This window comes from Zingiber officinale, chromosome 10B (genome assembly GCF_018446385.1).
Source record: "Zingiber officinale cultivar Zhangliang chromosome 10B, Zo_v1.1, whole genome shotgun sequence".
NCBI lineage: Eukaryota > Viridiplantae > Streptophyta > Magnoliopsida > Zingiberales > Zingiberaceae > Zingiber > Zingiber officinale.
Window position 1 is genome coordinate 22,731,125 of NC_056005.1, and position 8,570 is coordinate 22,739,694.

Sequence of the window (8,570 nt, forward strand, 5' to 3'; positions counted from 1 at the left end):
AGCTTTTTAAACGCATCTAGATATAGACAAATCAGATCTGACTTCAACTTCAAGATCAAAATCAAATTCAGACAGAAAATTTTTGAAGTCCGAAAAAAATAAGTTGAATGATACATTGAAAAAGATAGAACGACTTTTTGATTCTTTAGAAATTAATGATAGTGATTAGGCATGTTATGTTGTTTCAAATCGTTTGTACTGAAAATCAAAGACAAAATTGAGTTCAAGTTGATATGATAGTGTGTTGGAGTTGCAAAGTTACAAATAGAGTCTCACATTGAAAACATATGGAAAATATCATAGGTTTATAAGACAAAGATATCTCCATTGACATGAAGCCTTTTGGGTAAAGCCTAAGAGTAAAATCATGAGGACTTAGACCCAAAATGGATAATAACATACTATTATAGAAATATCTAAATTTTTTTTATCCTACAATTGGTATCAGAGTGAGGTCGCTCTTCATCGAACTAACCGCCGAAAGAAGTACGAGCCAAAGCTATGATCTAAGATCGAGCAATGTGGGTAAAACCTTGAATGAAGTAGGGGAGATCCTGAGCAGGTCAGTGATCTGATGCTTGAGGAGAAACCCTGAGCAGGTCAAGAGTGACCCGATACTTGAGGGGGACCTTGTGGTTCTTTGTTTGAGAGGGGAATTGTTGGAGTTGCTGTTAGGACATTCGGACGCGGCTAGAGAGGGGGGGTGTGAATAGCCGACCCCAAATTCACGTTTCTTCCTACAATTTGAGTTAGCGCAGCGGAAATAAAAGATAGAAACGAAAATGGAGAAGATCAAACCTCAAACGCGATGATATAACGAGGTTCGGAGATGATACTCCTACTCCTCGGCGTGTCCGTAAGGTGGACGAATCCTATCAATCCGTCGGTGGATGAGACCCCGGAGAACCGGCTAATAAAAACTCCTTCTGGGTGGAGAAACCTCACCACAATCTCTCTTGCAACAGCAAGATCAGTGTACAAGAAATACAGCAAGAAGCCGAGAACAATATGAATGTAAAACACTAGTTTGCTTGCCTTCTCGTCGACTGTTGATGAATCAACAACTTCACGGATGCCAACCACAGCAGCAGCTGTTCAGTTGGAAACTCAGCCGAGGGAAGCTCACACAAAGCTTCAGTAATGGAGAGCTCAGCAAAGCTCTGATCGCAAGGAACAAGAAGGAGCAAGAGCAAGAACAACAACAACCTATTGTAGAGGCCCCTTGATTTATATGAACCTGCGAAGAAGAAGAAAGAAGAAATCTAGCCGTTGTGTCTCAACGGCTAGACCTGGACCGATCAGGCTCCACCCTGATCGGTCCAGGATGGATCTGATCGGTCAAGGGACCGATCAGGCCCTACGCTGATCGGTCCCCAGACCGATCCCAACTCTCACAGAGAGTTGGTTGCGATCCTTGATCGGTCTGTGGACCGATCAGGCCCTAGGCTGATCGGTCCCCAGACCGATCCCAACTCTCACAGAGAGTTGGTTGCCAGAGCCCTGATCGGTCTGTGGACCGATCAGGCCATTCCTTCTCCCAATCTGTTTGGTTACTGATCGATCACCAGATCGATCAGATGACCCAGTGTATTACTGGATCGGTCAGCAGACCGATCCAATTTCCCAGCCTTAAACCCTAAAGTCTTCCTGATCTAGAGAATGAGCTACCGAGCCCTCTCTGACCTAGTCCGGAGAACAGCTACCAAGCACTCTCCGACTTCCACGTCCGGTCCAGAGAACGAGCTACCGAGCCCTCTCTGACCTAGTCCGGAGAACGAGCTACCGAGCCCTCTCCGACTTCCACGTCCGGTCCAGAGAACGAGCTACCGAGCCCTCTCTGACCTAGTCCATAGAACGAGCTACTGAGCCCTCTCCAACTTCGTCCGGTCCAGAGAACGAGCTACCGAGCCCTCTCTGACCTAGTCCGGAGAACGAGCTACCGAGCCCTCTCTGACCTAGTCCGGAGAACGAGCTACCGAGCCCTCTCCGACTCCATCCAGTCCAGAGAACGAGCTACCGAGCCCTCTCTGACCTCCCATGCCAAGCTCCCTGCTTGGACTTTTCCCGTGCCAAGCTCCCTGCTTGGACTTTTCCGTGCCAAATTTCCATCCTTGGACTTTTCCCGTGCCAAGCTCCCTACTTGGACTTTTCTCGTGCCAAGCTCCCTGCTTGGACTTTTCCCGTGCCCAGCTCCCTGCTTGGACTTTTCCGTGCCAAGTCTCCATACTTGGACTTTTCCGTGCCAAGTCTCCATACTTGGACTTTTCCCGAATCAGGTCAACTCAAGTCAGGTCAACCAGGTCAACCTTGACCAAAGGTTGCACCCATAATCCCCCAAGTTCCTATTCTTGTCGAACATCAAAATATAACTTCTCTATTCTTGTCAAACATCAAAATATACCTCGAGTCAGGTCAACTCGAGTCGGGTCACCCAGGTCAACCTTGACCTAAGGTTGCACCAACAATCTCCCCCTTTTTGATGTTTGACAAAAACCATAATCAAGTTAGGTTAACCCGATAACCTAACTTAGGTTTTCCAATAGTTCTCTAATGTTCTTCCTTGAACATTCTCTGAGCATTCTCCCCAAACTCCAATGTTCTTCCTTGAACATTCTCTAGACATTCTCCCCCTTTTTGACACACATCAAAAAGAGTGAATCAAGGTCAAGGGTTTCTTCCTAATGAAAGTCACATACCTTTCATTGAAACCCTTAATTTCCCCCTTGATACTAACGTCAACACTCAACTTAGTGATAATCCCATATCACTCATCCTCAGAAATCTTGACGAGTAAAAACTCCCCCTAAAAGTCAACTCCCCCTTGACCAATAGGTAAAACTCCCCCTAAAGGTCAACTCCTCCTTGACCATTGCACCAACAATGTCTTGGAGAGTTTCAACCCTTTAGAAATCTAAAACACCAACTTCCACAGCTGAAATTTCAGACAACAGTCGAAAATCAGCATTTTGGCACGCTCTGATCGGTAACGAGACCGATCAGGCCTCCACTGGATCGGTCACCAGACCGATCCACACTGCCCTGGATCGGTCCAGTGACCGATCCAGACTTCCCTAGACCGATCAGGATCTCCTCTGATCGGTCCACGGCTCTCTGATCAGAATTTCCGATTTTTCTCCCGAAATTCAGAAACCCCTAAAAAATTTACAGAAAATTCCAAAAATTGTAAAATTTTGAGGATACATTCCTCATAACATATATTATCATGGAAAAATAGTTTTCTATGAAAATAACTTCCATTTTTAAATCTTGATACAAAGTTCGAAAGACTTTGAAATAGCTCAAGGTTAATCCATCTTTGTATCAACTTGCTCAATGATGAATGCTATCACTAGAAAAGCTTCATCAAGGTTTTTCAAATCAATTTTGAAATGATCTTAAACCATTCAATTTAGGACCACAATCTTAGGGCTAAATGTACATGACTTGTACACAAGTTTTCCCTATGATCCTCAAATTCGAATTAGGCTCATCTAGGTACAAGAACTATGCACCTTGATCCTAACTCATAATCCTAATATCTCACACACATCTAAGGTGTATCAAACACATCCAAGTCAATTTTGATGTGAGATATGGGTTTAGGTCATCTTAAGCTAAGTTCTCATGCATTTTCTAAACAACAATTTGATCTCCATATCAAATTGTGTTTCTATCTTTCAATCAAATTAATTGATCATAAATGCAAGAGATGATGACATGGCATAAAATAATATCATAAGTGGAAACATGTGCCAATGTTATGATGTCATGTCATCAAGTATGAAACTTAAATAAGGCATGACATATAACTAACCTAAGCATTATCATGACATTTCAAATGATAATAAAATAAATATGATGTCATGACATGGCATATGACAAACAATGTATGACAAATAACATATAAAGGTATAGAAAATACCTAATTCTAGCCTTAGTTGCCATTTTTGATAATTTTGATCATTTTACCATAAATTCTATATTCTTAAGTGTAATAGACCTAAAATCATATACCAAAGATTTTTAGATCACTATGTGCTAATTAGATTGACCCTAGAAAACTCCTCAAATGTGGTTGGCACATCCTAATCACCTTAGGAATAATTCTTAATTTCATTTTCAAGGTTTGATTACACCTTGAAAATTCCTAAAATGCCACCTTTTGCCATGAGTAGGTTAACTACCTATCCAATCAAGGTTGGCACACCCTAAACCATCTAGCGTGAAGGAATCACGCTCCTAGGAACCCAATACCTATTTGAGCTCATTGGGTTCACTAAATATTCACTAGGGATGACTTCCCTAGTAACCCTCCTAATGACCCTCCTAGGCTTTAAAGCCTTGGTCATTTGGGACTCATCAAGATCAACTCTAGGGGTGACTCCCCTTGTGACCTTGGTGATGGTCTTCTTAGCCCTAGGTCTTGTTCCATAATCGAATGGAACATTATGATAAGCGGGCTTGACCACTTGAGACTTGGGTTTGTGACCCAAACCTCTCATGTCCTTGGGCTTTGGTTTTTGACCCTTAGACACTAGAGTTGACTTCTCCAAATTCTTAAGAGCCTTTTCTAACGTGTCAAGTCTTGACTTCAGACTTGGTTTTCCTTCTTTAATACCTCAAGCTTTAATTTTCCATTTTTCTTTGAGGTATTCCTAGGCATATGTCTAGTTGTTTTAGGATTCCTATCTAGGTTTTCCCTAACCTTAACTCTAGGGTTGGCATTTCTAGCATTGTCCTTATCTAGACTAACATGTTTGGCACCTAAGCACATGTATCGATTTCTACGGTTATCATGCTTGACAATTGCAATAAAACTACTAGCATGTGCCTTATTAGAATTGCAAGAATGTGCCTTAAAGGATACCTTAGGATTTGCCTTAGCTTCCCCCATAGATGTGCTTGGTCTCTTGTCCTTGTGAGGTTGCCTCCCCTTTGGACATTGACTCCTATAATGTCCCCTTTGCTTGCATTGGAAGCACACCACGTGCTCCTTGCCCTTGCGTATCGGGACTCCGGCTTCCTTGACTTTTGGTGTCGGTGGAGTCTTCCTAATCCTCTTTGGACATTTACTTTTGTAATGCCCATATTCCCTACACTCAAAGCACATTATATGTAATTTACTTGAAATTAAGTTGCTTGAGTTACCTAGGGTTGAGGATGGATATAAGCTCTCTCCTTCATCCCTTCCGGAGGTAGAGGCTTCTTCTTCTTGCTCCAGTCTTGAAGAAGAACTCTCCTCCTCTTCTTCCTTAGATGTTGAGTAGCCCTCAACTTCTAATTCCATACCTCCATGATGTGAGTTACTTGGCTCACTTGACTCCTCTTCATGACTTGAATTGGAGCTCTCCTCATGGAACTTAGCCAAGTTGTTCCACAACTCCTTGGCATTGTTGTATTAATTACCTATCTTACACAAGATATTATTAGGTAATGAAAATTCAAAGATTTTCGTTACCTCATCGTTGATTATGGATTGGTGGATTTGTTCCTTCGTCCACTTCTTCTTCTCGAGAGGTTCTCCTTCTTTATCCACCGGAGAAATAAAACCTACTTGTACACAATTCCAATTTACTAGGTTAGTCATAAGAAAATACTTCATTCTTACCTTCCAATACGCGAAGTCGTCGCGATCGTAGAAGGGTGAAATCGTGATGTCTTCTCCAAGTTGATCCATTCTCTAGCTCGTGCTCCCCCGGGTGTTAATCCGATGAAGAGCGATCTTGCTCTGATACCACTTGTTAGGACCTTCGGACGCAGCTAGATAGGGGGGTGTGAATAGCCGACCCCAAATTCACGTTTCTTCCTATAATTTGAGTTAGCGCAGTGGAAATAAAAGATAGAAACGAAAATGGAGAAGATCAAACCTCAAACGGGACGATATAACGAGGTTCGGAGATGATACTCCTACTCCTCGGCGTGTCCGTAAGGTGGACGAATCCTATCAATCCGTCGGTGGATGAGACCCCGGAGAACCAGCTTATAAAAACTCCTTCTGGGTGGAGAAACCTCGCCACAATCTCTCTTGCAACAGCAAGATCAGTGTACAAGAAATACAGCAAGAAGCCAAGAACAATATGAATGTAAAACACTAGTTTGCTTGCCTTCTCGTCGACTGTTGATGAAGCAGCTACTTCACGGATGCCAACCACAGCAGCAGCTGTTCAGTTGGAAACTCAGCCGAGGGAAGCTCACACGAAGCTTCAGTAATGGAGAGCTCAGCAAAGCTCTGATCGCAAGGAACAAGAAGGAGCAAGAGCAAGAACAACAACAACCTACTGTAGAGGCCCCTTGATTTATATGAACCTGCGAAGAAGAAGAAAGAAGAAATCTAGCAGTTGTGTCTCAACGGCTAGCCCTGGACCGATCAGGCTCCACCTTGATCGGTCCAGGATGGATCTGATCGGTCAGGGGATCGATCAGGCCCTACGCTGATCGGTCCCCAGACCGATCCCAACTCTCACAGAGAGTTAGTTGCGATCCCTGATCGGTCTGTGGACCGATCAGGCCCTAGGCTGATCGGTCCCCAGACCGATCCCAACTCTCACAGAGAGTTGGTTGCTAGAGCTCTGATTGGTCTGTGGACCAATCATGCATTCCTTCTCCCAATCTGTTTGGTTACTGATCGGTCACCAGATTGATCAGATGACCAAGTGTATCACTGGATCGGTCAGCAGACCGATCCAATTTCCCAGCCTTAAACCCTAAAGCCTTCCTGATCTAGAGAACGAGCTACCGAGCCCTCTCTAACCTAGTCCGGAGAACGAGCTACCGAGCCCTCTCCGACTTCCACGTCCGGTCCAGAGAACGAGCTACCGAGCCCTCTCTGACCTAGTCCGGAGAACGAGCTACCGAGCCCTCTCCGACTTCCACGTCCGGTCTAGAGAACGAGCTACCGAGCCCTCTCTGACCTAGTCCAGAGAACGAGCTACCGAGCCCTCTCCAACTTCATCCGGTCCAGAGAACGAGCTACCGAGGCCTCTCTGACCTAGTCCGGAGAACGAGCTACCGAGCCCTCTCTGACCTAGTCCGGAGAACGAGCTGCCGAGCCCTCTCCGACTCCATCCAGTCCAGAGAACGAGCTACCGAGCCCTCTCTGACCTCCCATGCCAAGCTTCCATACTTGGAATTTTCCCCGTGCCAAGCTCCCTGCTTGGACTTTTCCGTGCCAAATCTCCATCCTTGGACTTTTCCCGTGCCAAGCTCCCTGCTTGGACTTTTCCCGTGCCAAGCTCCCTGCTTGGACTTTTCCTGTGCCCAGCTCCCTGCTTGGACTTTTCCGTGCCAAGTCTCCATACTTGGACTTTTCCGTGCCAAGTCTCCATACTTGGACTTTTCCCGAATCAGGTCAACTCAAGTCAGGTCAACCTTGACCAAAGGTTGCACCCACAATCCCCCAAGTTCCTATTCTTGTCGAACATCAAAATATAACTTCTCTATTCTTGTCAAACATCAAAATATACCTCGAGTCAGGTCAACTCGAGTCGGGTCACCTAGGTCAATCTTGACCTAAGGTTACACCAACAGTTGTAAGGTTGCAAATATAATTCCACATTGAAAACACATGAGAAAGATCATAGGTTATCTCCATTGGCATGAGACTTTTTGAGTAGAGTTCAAGAGTAAAATCATGAGGACTTAGACCCAAAATGGACAATATCATACCATTACGAAGATATCTAAATTCTTTTTATTCTACATCTCGTGGAAAACATCTTTATTCCGCTTGTATAGGACTAGGTCCTAATTGAGGAAAACAGTGTGGGATTCCTCCTCCATTTCAAATATAGCAATTGGTTAAGAGCAGCATATCAAACAAACGACTGTGCACGCTTTTGGAGTTTACGTATTTATATCAGTTCAATGCAAAATCCATTCTATAGACCAAGCTTTTGCTCTATCCAGAATTTATTAAAGGGAAAGTACCATAACTAATAACGAGGCTAGCCTCATAAATTTAGATCCTGAGCTACATCAGAAAGAAAGTAACGCAGAACCTTATAATTCGTAACCTTCAAAGAAGTAACGTAGGCTCCAAATAGATAAATCTTGATCAGATTGCATAATAACCATGCATGCGATATATAAACTTGTCGACATACATGTAGAAGATATTATAATGTTTGAGCAATTTCTAAACTAAAAACATACAGTAACAGACAATAAGTTCCTCAATATAATAGCACTTGCCAAATCTTTACAATTGGCTATATAATGTTACCAGAACCAATAGCAGAAACAAATATCTCAAATCTGGAAGGATCATAACATCCAAAGTATCCCAAAAAGATTCAAAGAAAAAACACTACAAATTGGTATCTATAACTGAGGTTGGTCATCAAGTCAATCAATTACCAACAATCTCACTTTCTCTATAAACATTGACCTCATCGAAACCAAAGCCAAGGCAAAACTTCTCTAACACTAGATTCACTGAAAGAAAGCACACATCAAGATAAATACAACAAGGATAGAAATGTTTAACCTTAAACTCCAGGAAAATCGTATCTTAGAAAGAGGGAGATCCTTTCTATTTCCATGAACAATAACTTGTGCTTGTCGCCTCAGAT